Source organism: Thunnus albacares, chromosome 9 (genome assembly GCF_914725855.1).
Source record: "Thunnus albacares chromosome 9, fThuAlb1.1, whole genome shotgun sequence".
Classification (NCBI taxonomy): domain Eukaryota; kingdom Metazoa; phylum Chordata; class Actinopteri; order Scombriformes; family Scombridae; genus Thunnus; species Thunnus albacares.
Window position 1 is genome coordinate 14,307,464 of NC_058114.1, and position 12,883 is coordinate 14,320,346.

Consider the following 12,883-nt stretch of genomic DNA (forward strand, 5'->3'; position numbering starts at 1 on the left):
CATGTATTTCATTGTTGACTAAAATTCTGAAAACATTTAATACAATTAGCTGCACTGAGTTCAAGTGATATCTCTCCAAATCATGATATTTAAAGCTAGAATAAATGTATTTAATTTTTTTTACCGTGCTAATGTTCAAACAGAATGCCATTAAAGAAGAGGGGGGACGTTGAGGGGTGGGGGGGGTGGGGGGGTGAAGATGGAGAGACCCGTGAGTTGAGGGGTGGCTGGAGAGGGAGGGCCGGACGCATGACATCATTCCCCCAGCTTCCCTGCGCGGACAGAGCTCTGGTTTCTCCAAGTGCGCACGGCGGCTGCTGCTGAGGGAGCGACTCCTCCTGCCGTACCCAGACGCGTCCTGAGCAACCTGCGCTCCTGGGGTGGATTTTAAAAACATTATTTATCCCGGCAGAGGAACCCGTGAACCGCTCCTCACTGGACCAGCCGCAGGGACGCACACATTTAACACAAACCCGGGGATTATTGCTTGTTTTAATCATGACGATGTGAGGGTTTATAAGCTGAGAAGAAAGAAAGAGGAACTCCGAGGCAGACAAAAAGGTAGGTACACTTCCCTGTCTCCTTTTTTCTCCCGGACTCTTTCCAGCTACTTTTGTTTCCCAGGTAAATTTTAAACATGAGCTCGGTCATTGTCTAAGCGCTTAAACAAAAATTAAGCGTGTGGGCATTTGGTTTTGGAGCGCACGAGTCGTGCGTTATTCTACCGTCTTAATACCCGCACACAGAGACGCAGGCAAGTGTCCAAAGAGAGGCATCATTTTCAGAATACTGCAAAGAAGCTTGTTCAAGCTGCCACCGAGCTTTGCGATGGAGAGGGATGCTCGATTGTCCCGAACTCAGCGGGAGACCCGACTCTGCCACCGCAAAGCTGCTGCTGGTAACGGAGGATATCTGCTTCTTGAGTACGATGGCTATCCATCACTCTGAACGACGGTCGTAATAGGCAAGGCTTCCCTTTCAATTCCCCAACTGAGAGTTAATTACATATTTAATCTCCCAAATACAAGAAACCTGGGTGGTTCTTTAACGGAACGAAGATTCTGAAGGATATCTCTTTCACTTGTATGCGCTATATAGCTCTGGAGCATAACGCATATTTCTGAATCATCTTTTTTTTCGGGCGGAGGTGTGTGTGTGTGTGTGTGTTTGTGTGTGTTTGTGTGTGTGTGTGTGTTGGGGGGGAGGGGGGGGGGGTGCTCCATCGAGCAAGTGCTTCTCCACTGAGGGGGGGGGCAATTCATTAACCAAGTGAACCGTGAGATGCTTTGCATTAGAATCCACTGATATGAACATGCTCATGGATCATGACACGTTCAGTTCTTCTTGTAAGCATCGATCGGAAATGCCATTTTCGATAGGCTATTTCAGTTCTCTCTCTCTCTCTCTCTCTCTCTCTCTCTCTCTCTCTCTCTCTCTCTCTCTCTCTCTCTCTGTTTCTCTCTCTCTCTCTTTCTCCATCTCTCTGTGCGTGCGTGCCAGTCTGATATAAAGCCTAAGGTTTATACATGTTGGACTTTTGAGAGCACTGTAGTGTTGGTCTACACCCCAGGAATGGACATGCCTTTGCGCATCCCGCTGTCAATGGCGTAAGGAGTTGGGCTTATTTCGAGGTGCGCCACTTGAGCTTTCTATATCCCCACCGAGGTGGAGTCAGCAGTGCAATGACACTGACTTTTTAACGATGGTGATGCTCTTATTGAAAGCTGGAAATTCCGACATGAATTGCATTTGCTGCCGTTCATGTAGACCCTGTTGTGTCCGTGGATATTTCAGATATCTCTAATGTTGTTTTATGTCCAAAGACAAAAATAATAGAAAACTCCTGCAAGAATAGTTGAAATTCGAACTTTCAAATTGGTTGTCATTTTAAATAACAATGCCTTTTCTCTTTCTTTTTCTTTTGCCTCGTTTTACACTAGGCTACGGAGATTCGGTATTACGAAAAGACCTGCTGATAATAACGCTCTATCTGGATAAAAATGGAATAATATCATGATAAAGTTTAAAAAGATGATGTGTATCTAGTATTTCTACACAAATCTGTGCAAATATACCTGTTTGCACTCTACATTATTCGATTCATTATCCTAAAGCTTTGGGAGAGATTTGTGAAATCTGGTGAGGATATAATAGCACCTTTTTTATTTGGAGTTTCATATTGAAACAGTTACCACAGAACAATATAGTTTATTATTTTCCCGAAGTTGTGGATTTTCCATCTTGTTCCGTCTCCAGTTTCGATCGCAATGAGCGCATCGCGCTTCTACAAAGCTCATAAAAGCCAGGGGAGAGAACAATATCTCGAAAGCGCCCGGGTTGTTAAAAGAAAATGGCTTTATTCATTTTTCTCTGTACCCGTGGTAACTTAGTTATAGCTTTTTATGGTGCCTGGAAATGGCTTACAGGCTTGCAGTGCAATGTAATGTAATCACATTTATGATGTTGCTGTGTATTACAATTCCCTGTTATGCTCCGTCACATGAGAAATTTGGAGTGACCCCCCCCCCCCCCCCCTCAACACACACAGCAGAATGCCCAGGAGCACGAGAGCAAGGCAGGTAACATCCACCAATAGATTTGTATGAGAAGGAGCACACACCCCTCCCCTGCACCCAGCCTCTCTGGAAAAGTCCTCAGTCCTTACTAAATTATATTCAGACTTATGCCGCCACAGATTTATTCTGGCAGCCAATCATATGCTTCTTGAGTTTTGCCTTTTCCATATTTCATGCACATTTTTTTTCAATTACAATAGAAAGTTTGGCCTCCTGCAAGGAAGACATTAAGCTATGTGGAGCTGAACCACAGTGATGAAACAAATGATGTAATGCATGAGTTGGTGTATACAGCTTACACACAAAGAGGCATTCACAGAGAGATTTGCATTCACTCTCTGCTTTTCTTTGTGATGTTACATCTTTTTATGCACGACAGCACCCCTGGGATTTTAGGCTACTATTTGTAAGATGTTAATATTGCAGTTTAAATTATGATTCGTATTCCCTCTTCAGCATGGCTGTGTCTATGCTTCAGCCGATATCTTGATATTAAGATGTGGTACTACCGAATGATCACTACGACAAGAGGGAGTCACTCACTCTCTGCTGTCTTAACAGACAGGCCAGTGGAAGGACAGCCATTACTAGAGTTCTTCCCTCAGACTTAATGGGCTGGACACATTTTATGAAGCGTTACCCAGCGTTTGTTCATGGAGCAATCAAATACGTGTTGGACATGCTTAGAGGCTACACACTCTAAAATGTAGCGGTTCACTGTTGGTTCTTCTAAGATCTGAATGGAGCCAGTGAGGACCTTCAGGTTATTCAATAGTTAAAAGAAAGGATTTCTTTACTTTCTTTTTGTGTTTTTTAACCCTTGTGTAATAGAATTTCATGATCTGTGTTCAGGCTCATGTCACCGTTTTGTTGATGGTGAAATCTTATGTTTAGGTCCAGCCATGGAGGGTTCACTCTCTCTCATACCTTTTATATTCTACTTTCACTGGCTCTTTCAAAGAAATTTCAAATCATTAAAATTACAAAATGCCCCTAAATGAAGCCTATTTAATTTTTGGAGTGTAGAGTGACATCATCTTTTAGTGAGCTTTTGGTTATGAGGATGAGCCAGGAAGCCTTTTTGTCATGTACACCTCTTCACTTGACATCAATCAACCAGCCTCTCTGTATGTATGAGATGGGTGATTGAATGGCATGTTCAAGCATCCGTTGTTTTCTCCTGCAGAAATGCACCTAAATCATGCTCACCTGTCACCAGCTGGGCATCAAAGATAGTTTCAGGCATGTGAGAGAGGCCACTGCTGTTAAAAACTCTTGGCACTCATTGCAAATGCACATAGTGATAGACATGAATCTGCTTACACACACACACACACACACACACAAGCACGTATGCTTTTATTGCATTCGCAAGATGAGATATAAGTCTCATTCTGCAGTCTCATTACAAGCGCCCAAGCCTAAGTGTGTGGCCATGCGGGGACGTAATTTAAGGGGGGACACAGAGGATATGTTCCCTGCACTTTTTTCAGAAGGCAGTATTGGACCCCTCCACATTTTACAGTCCGAAAACTAACGTTGTATTAAAAACAAAAAAAAAACATGACAAACTGTACGCACTAGGACTACGGGGAAAAGGCTCAAGCTCCCAGACCCCCTTTCAACTCTCCCTCCCCTCTCCTCTCTGTTGATGTTAGGCTTGACTGAGCCAACATTGATACTCTCTTACCAGATAACGTTGCTATGACTAACATTGGCTGGCGAGCGAAATAGTCACCAGCCCGTCACACATGTTTCAATAGGGGGAAAAAAGGGATTTGGCAAATTAAATATTTAAGATGGTTGTAAAACAACATGATTTTTCTATTAACCTATGTAACTTGAAAATGAGTCCGCCTTAAACCCGCAGGAAGTATTCGTCAACAATGTATGAAAAGCATAGTCTCTCTAGCTCCTAGTTTACTTTAGCGTTAGACTCACACACCACAGGCTCAATAGGATAACTCGACTCTGCTTTCATATCAGAGATCAGAAGAGATGGAGGTGAAGACAGAGAGGGCAAGGCAAGGAGAAGCAGCACTGAGTTTCAGGTAGGTTATATGTGAAGGTTATAGGTGATTTTGGTTTGTTGATAATGTGAGGAAGAAGTGAACAAAGTAAAGTACACTAAGAGTAATACAACCAACATGATTTCAATATGGCTCCGGCATTGCCATCAGCATTGTTCTATACCTTGTGCGTGTCAACTGCTTTCATATCAGACATCAGATGAGGTGGTGATGCCTATGGAAGACAGGGAGGGTGAGGCAGTGAGAAGCAGTGCTGAGTTGCAGGTGGGTTATATGTTACCATAGTCCCTAAATATATGTAGAAATGCAGGAAATGGAATTCAAATCGCAATTTTTTCCTGGGGGAGGACACCCAGACCCCATTTAATTACGTCCTCCCCAATTCTCAAACCAAAGTTACACCCTTGTTCATGCTGTCATAATGGAAAAAGATGTGGATAGCTGGTAGAGCTGTTTAAGGGTATCCTAAACGTGTAAAACAAGAGGAGAGAGAAGAAAATATTTGATCATAAGCACACTTTATGGAGAGCTTCACCCAGGTGCACTACGGAAGTCTAAATACCAGGAGAACGCTTGTTAGTTGTCACCTCCAGATAAATAGCAGGCTTTTTTTCTGGTTTTTCCCCCTGCCAGTGGCAGAATTTGAAATTCTAAGTAGCAAAATGTCAATTTCAGAATATCCCTTCCTCATCTCCACCCCTTGAGCCATATGCAAACACAACATGGTAATTTGTTTTCAATACATGTGAACGTTTAGGGTGAATACAAGCAGCAAAAGATTGACATCTATAACCAAAACGATAGTAGTTGGGCACTGCAGAGGTAATTTAGATTGAGTTAATCATTAAAGAAATTAAAGGGGTTAGGAGGGGGGAGTCAGCATAATGTGACAGAGCACTTTTTGTTCCCAGTCTTCTGTCCAGTGGTTCCATATTGTACACTAAATCTTGTCAGGAAGCATATGGTCCTAAAGTCTGTATGCAAATGGATGCTGGAATATTCTAACAGGAAAGAAAGAAATTGTCCTTGCGTCTGTTGGACAGTGGTTTGTCATTTCAAATGGCTCAGATATGAGCTCTTTAGAGGAAGTCTTGACTGCCAGAATGAGGGCAAAAAATGCACTATTCACATTTTCCATAAACACTCTGACCTGGTTTGGGCCCACCGTGGAGCTTGACACTTTAATGGCTTTGATGTGTACACATTTTCCTGGTACACGCCTAGATGTCAGGAAGGAAGATCCTGGAGTAATGCAAGAATTCTCCTCCTTTCCCTGGAAGGAGAGGGAGAACACTCGCTTCCGGGGGACGGGGGTAAAAGCCTCAGGGCACCTTTCTCCCTGTCAAATATGTTAAGCATCATCTCAAAACACAATTTCATAAAGCAACGTCTAATCACATCTGCCAGTCACAATCCCAATCAAAAAACGTGTTTAAGAGTTTAAGAAGCAGGAGGAAACATCTTGTGCACCTTTCCTTGCTGCTTGGAGGGTTTGATTATGTTGTTTTCACAGTAATCACAAAAGCCTGTATGGTGGAGGGAAAAATGTAACCTTGTCATGGCTCAATTTCACTGGTGAGGAGGACACATCATAATCACTGAGGAAGTCTTAGTTCAGGTTAAAGCAGCATGTTAAGTGTTCAGAGGCTCTCTACTCAAGGATAATTGCAACGGTAATGTGTGTGTTTAGAGAACCTGAGAAAATGCCAACAAATGATGTGTTCAAGCGATAGTCTAAAATACACAGAGGGGACATATACAGGGGGGCAAACTAGTATGTGAAATATGTCTGATCTTTTAAACTGCATTTTATATAATACATTTTCTATTAGGAAACAATTTTAAAAGGATATGTTGCCAATGGGGATAAAATATTTCACTCATTACCAGAGCAGATTAACTGAAATACATTTTTTTTAAATACATGTAATAATTTTTTTATGTTTAGAATATAGGAGTATGCATAGGCCTTGAGGTATTGTTGTTCATCCAAAGACTGCAGGAGGCCAAGGATGTAAATGAATGATGGCTTTGATCTCTGTTGTATCCATTTCAAAAATTCTTGCTTTCCATTGCATGCTTGTGACTGCTGCACTTTGGTCCCAAAATAAATGTTCCAGAAAAGTCACATTGACTAGGTGGTCTTCAGACAATGTAAATCCAACAGATCCAAATAACTAACAAGCTATCCATGGTTGCCAGCTTGGCAGGATGTTTTCTGGAGAGTAGACAATTAGAAGACCTCTCACTGGATGTGACAGATGTAAATCTCCTCGGGGAGAGAAGCTTGCAGAGGGTTATTTGCCACTGCAGCCGCCAACCGCCCCCAAGGGTCGTAACTCTTGAAGGTCACAGTAGCATTTCACCCTCCCCAACCCAAACCCCACCCCCAACCCCCCTTTTCTTGCCCATGATAACTGCAGTGGATATTGCCGGATGTTTCCTGCCATGCTGGTGAGCGGGGACTGATGATTGTGGGGGTCTGCGAGGATGATGCTTCTCGACAGCGGCAGGAAAAAGTAAACACTGTCTCGCCTGTTTACTACTAGCCTACATTGTAGTCAAAGGCATCACAGTAAATGAATGATTCATACAGTGTCTTGGATAGTCATTTATGTTTAATTCAGAACTGTACTGTAAGGCGTTGGCCTGTGGTGTGGCGGACTCAGTCTGCCGGAGTGGGTGAACAGTTGAAGGTGCGGGCGAGGGGATGAGGGAGGTGTTGAGAATGTCACGCTATAGCAGGGCAGAATTAAGACAGAGAGAGGAGAGCATTGGCGGTGGCCTTGTACGTTTCATCTGCAGGCCCTAATAAAACCCTCACAGGCCAGCATTGATCTCTCCCAGAATAATCCATTTAGACTGAGCGTGCCTGGCCATGTGGGGCTTCTTCAATTATTTATGGCAGAATGCTGTGCAAGCTTCCGTTGGGATGCAACAATGTGCCCTGAGAAACCTGTGAACTGCAGTTTGCAGGAGAGCATGGGAGACACTGAGTGCAGAAAAGGAGAAACGACAGATGGAAGGAGGGGACTGGTTGGAAAGAGATGTGAAGAGGGATGGAGAGATGGAGGGCAGGTGACAGGGATACAGGGAGATGTAGTTGGGAGGGAAATGGGAGGGGTGACAGACAAAAAGGAAGGAACAGAGAGGGAGACAGGAGGAAGCAGAGAGGAAGTGATAAACATGGAAAGGACAAAAATGAATGAAAGAATGTAATTAGAGGTTTTAGGGGAAGGAGGGATGAGAAACAAGTTTAGGAAGAGAGCAGAAGAGGGGAATGATATGAGAGGGAGGAGTTGAAAGAAAACTGAAGAAAAAAAAGAGAAAGTGGTTGTCATGAAAAGGGTAAGTAGGGAAGAGATATATGATAAAGAAATGAAGGGATAAGGATGAGAGAGTTGGGAGAGAGGAAAAGAATTAAAAGGCAGAGTAGAATGTACTGAGGAGTAGAGGAAAGAGGGATCTGAGAAATGAGAAGGAAAGGAAAAGAGATATAAGAGAAAAAGAGAGGAGTAGAAGATTAAGTAGGTAAAGAAGGAGAGGTAGGTAGGTAAGGAGAGAGGAGCGAGGTGAAGAAGCATGAGAGGAAAGAAGGTAGAATTATGGATGAGACAGGGAGGAAGAGATGATTGGAAATGAGGCAGGAATAGATGGATAGGAAGATAGGAAGAGGGTGGAGGATGGAACCATTTTAAAGCAAGTCATGAACAACTATTGATCATGGCAGAGTAATGGTTGCTATTGTGTTAAGAGGAGTAATGTCAGCTTGACTGCCTATACAGTTGATCATTATTCCCGCTGCACCCACCTTTAACATTGTGCTTTACAAAACAACACAAAAATTACAGTTTATCTTACAAAAGTAAAAAAAAAATCTTCCAGCACAGTCAGATTCATTTCAGCCTTGCTTACTGTGTAGTTTCTTTAACTGAGCCATAATGTCTTCAAGGCAAGTCACTCCACTTGTTTCCAGATGTCACATGAAACGCAACGATTTGGACAAGATGATTTCCTTCTATTGGCAGATTTTCACTCAATGTTAGAAAAATTTGTTTAAAGGCAGAGTACAGTGAGGCATCATTTTCTGCAGCATACTGAAACTGTGCACTTAGAGCTACATATCATAAACTCCCCTCTGTTTGCCTGGTCTATATTCTGCTATTAGCAGCTCACACACGGCTCTCATAAATCCAGACAGATTTGTCTTACCTGATTCCCCCGGCATTCACCATCAAGCTCTCCTCCTATTGCTGTAATTCCCACCACCCTATTAGGCTTTCCACCCACCGCCTGCTGCCAAATCCGGATTTCTGATCCAGTGGAAGACAACTGGAATTGAAATTTCCATCTGTACGGTTGAGTGATTACGTCTGGCACATTTAGAGAGGGTATACCCATATTTCACAAGGTCTCTAACCCTTGTGACCTTTCTAAAGCTTGTGCTGGAACATAACAGGCCTTTTTAGTCACATTTGGATGTGAGCTTTTCTGCCATGTGCAGTAACAGCCATTGTACATCTGTGTAGTCTTCTACTGCCTCTTCTTCTGTAGAATGTATTTCTATTTAGCATTAGTGCTGTATATAGCGGTGGCCATCTCAAAAGTCCCTTTGCATTAACATCTACCTGATATTAATGCTGCACACATTTAATTTTTTTTATGATATTCAGAGTCATATTCATACATTACAAACAAAACTCTCTGGCATCAGACACAGCGGATAAAAAGAAACTTCAAAGTCCTCAAAGGGAAAAAGCTGTTAGTCTACCGATAATCCAGCAAGCGTGCAGTTAGAGAAAGGAAAAAGGATTTTGGAGTGGCTATTACATATTCTGTGTCAAACAGCCTAATCAGATAGGCTAAACGGTGTGGCGGCATAGCTATTAGCTAACGATAGCATACCAGCAGGTTTCTGTTTAATTAGTAGGACCCAATTTCCTACCACTTGTCGTTCTCTGAAGCAGCCACCAAGGATTTATTGTTTGTCCACAACCATTGATTATCAGATTCTAGTAATTGTTTTGCCTTCGCTTGATTAACAAACCTGTGTTTTCTCCAGAGGCTAGCTCAATAGCAGCCTTTAATAGCAGGACACCAGCCAAACTCCTGCCACTATAACAGGGGGGTTACTACAATTACAATGGAGAATAAGGCAGAGGAGGGAAGAAAAACCTTCCTCATTTTCTCGTTTTTGTTTCAAGGGGGAGTATTGTATCGAAACAACCAGACAGCTAAGTTCATTAACCAACTAGTGCTCAGTGAATGGTTCCATACACAGATCTTAGTGTGTGGGTGGCCCTTCTGGCTGATGCCTCCAGGTGCTCTGTGTTTTGTGATTCCCGTCCAGCAGTGTGGGGGATGATCAATGATGGATGTGACTGTTCAAACCACGGCATTACTGGCATGTTAGGAATTTAAGTAGCCTGCTTTTTTTCTTGTTCTCTCTCTCTCTCTCTCTCTCTCTCTCTCTCTCTCTGTCTGTCCTCCCCCTCCCCCTCTCTCTTTCTTCTTTTCTTGAGGGAGGTTCTTGAGATATGGTGCAGAAAGGAGAGTGTATCCCAATTTTGAACGAGTAGATACATATTGAAGAGGAGAAGAGTTGATGACCAGCTTTTGGAGCAACCTCCGGTCATGCTGGAGTTCAGAAGTTTGGATGAAGTGAGGGGATAGGGATATTACTTAGATATCTCTCTTTTCATAAGCCGTGACACAAGTTAGACCTTTACCTTTCATTCAACGTCTTTCACAGATGTACGACTGGGAACCTGCCATTCCCTCCCCACTCCCACCACACCCTGCTGAATTCTGGCTCTCATTCCAAGAGACTGGTTGGAAAAATCAATTTTTTCCAGGAAGAGTCTGGTTCTTGAGAACATTTCATATCTACAACACACCAGTTGCTCTGTTCAAAACCTAAGTCTTCATCACTCATACCGCATGAATGTATACACTCATACGACAGCTACGGCTGTATAGAGCACTATGGGCGGTGTATCAATGTGAGACTATTGGCACAGTGCAAGAATCAATGAAGAGGGCTTTGGCAAAAATATATGTGGTTGTCTGGCAAAAAGTTTATACTGGCTTAACCTTTGCTGCAACATAAAGTTAAGTCATCTAGCAATGCAATGTGTTGGCCAATCGAATACATAAAAACACATGTAATGTGAATGAATGGTGTCATACTACTCACAGTTATTGAGAAGGAGAATAAAAATGATCATTGGTGTGAAAAGTTTTCACAGTTGTAAAATCGTGTCTCCTCTCCTGTCTGGGTTATTATCATTAATCTCATTTCTGACTTTGGTAGAAGCCTGTACTTGAAAAATAACACATTGCCAAATTATTTTCTTTATTCATCTCACTCCATTTGCTTCTCCTTGTAACTCTCTTCTTAGCTCTAATGTCTCTTGATCATTTAATGGTCACGTGTACTTTGTCAGGGTGAAGGAATTCAAGCTAACACCACTGTTATTCTTTTTGTAAGTTGCTATTGACTAAATGATTAAATACTTAAATAAAATTAAGCAATGACACATGATGAATACAGGTAGGATGACTTTTATGCTAGCTACCACTGTGACAAAATTAACTGCAGGCACCAATCTGCTACTTTGTGTTGTGTTGTTGGTTTTTACCTTTTCGCTCTCCGTGGGTTTTGCGCTGTTAGCTGCTGAGGCAAGAACAGGATGCTGAGGGAGAGGAGGAACGAGGTCTACTTAAAGGTAATTTATTTCTGCTGTCGCTTTGTTGGGTGAAGAGGAAGTGACAAATGCGAGCTGGTTGTTTATGAGGCCTGGCTAAGTGCTGGCAGGGCTGCTTTCCTCTGAAGTAGTTGGCTCGCTGTTTAATTCATGTCCTTGGGAGGTGCATTGCTTTGTGGCATAGTGTGTGGCAGGCCAGCTAATGAGAGGTGAACCTATCTGCTTCTTATTCCCCGTCTGCCTCTCTTGTGCTTTCTCTCACTTTTTGCCCCTGTCCTTCTCACTTTTCTTTCTTCAATCTCTTCCGTGACCTCTTTTACCTCTTATGTTGTCTTTTTGTTCCCCCATCCATCCCTTTCATTTTTACCACTCTGAGGCCTTGAGTCAGAAAAGCAAGATATGTACACAGAATCTCCATCTGATCGCTCCCAGCTTGCCCTGTTTCTCTGGAATGGCGACATGGAAATGAAGAACCCTCCTCCCATCACTTCCCGCCAGATAAATCAGTCAGACCTTTGACAAACCTCAAATAGGACTGCCGATTTTTCAAAGCTGTCCCGTTCATCACTTTGATTCATCTTGCCAGAGGTGGAAGGCATGTTTTCTTCTCATGTCATCCCCTCCACCCCAGTTAGCAGTTAGCAGGGGAAGCTAGGTCACTGCATTCAGTCTTTAGTGTTTAAAAAGAAAAGCAGTTCAGCACCAGTGACCAAGCAGTGAGCTTTAAACCACCCAGAAAGATATACAGCAGAAGGACAGGGTGAGTTGAAATGTCGACCTCTCCGCCACCTCAGCTCCATTACATCCTCTGCCTTCTCCTCCTCCTCCTGTGTACCTTTGTAAAGTGCTGTTTTAATTGACATGGAAAAAAAAACCTCTCTGGTTATCTGCCTGCCCATTCCTGTTTCATGTCATTTAAGTTAATTTTTTTCCTCCTGTTCCTTGTCCATCATTCCTCTTGTCCTCCTCTCTTGTTCTCCTTCTCACTGTGCTCCTGATTCTGTCCCTTTCCTCAAGCTCTCTCTCTCTGCCTCTCTCTCTTTCTTCAGCTCAACACCACCCCACTCCCTGCTGATTGCCTGTGTTGTTTCTTCCTTCCTATTTTCTCCTTGTCTAGTAATTTACATCTCAGTGTTGTCTCCCCCTCTACCAACTTGTCTCCTCTGTGTTGCTCCCTCCTTATCTCTGACTTCAAGTGTTTTATGTGTTGGCTTTGTAAATTGTGAAATGAAGATATCAACTAAACAATATAGATTCAGTTTCGAAAATAAAACAATGGAGGTCCATCAAAAGACTGATTATTATGAATTATGCCACAATAACTTAGAGATAATCGTACATGCTGAATCATTTACATATCGTACAATTATATTTACAATTATATATTACAGATCATTAGTTGAACATAAAATAAACTCTTCCTCCATCACTGACCTATCCTCACATCCATCTGACATCACAGAGATAAACTTGGCAGTGGAAAGAATCATCCTTCCATCCTCCTCCTGCTCTGCCGTGCATGAAGAGCGTTATTGTGTTTTTCAATTACAGTATTGCTACTGATTTTTTT

General features: G+C 42.6%; 1 protein-coding gene across 1 annotated transcript in view; it reads left to right on the forward strand.

Moving 5' to 3' along the window:
• The first annotated feature begins 300 nt into the window (after positions 1-300).
• The window catches only part of ptprsa (protein tyrosine phosphatase receptor type Sa), a 256,970-nt gene continuing 244,387 nt past the window's right edge, over positions 301-12,883 (forward strand). Inside the window, exon 1 of the mRNA XM_044362157.1 lies at positions 301-561. The gene's annotated coding sequence lies outside the window, so the exon portion shown is untranslated. The remainder of the gene's footprint in view (positions 562-12,883) is intronic.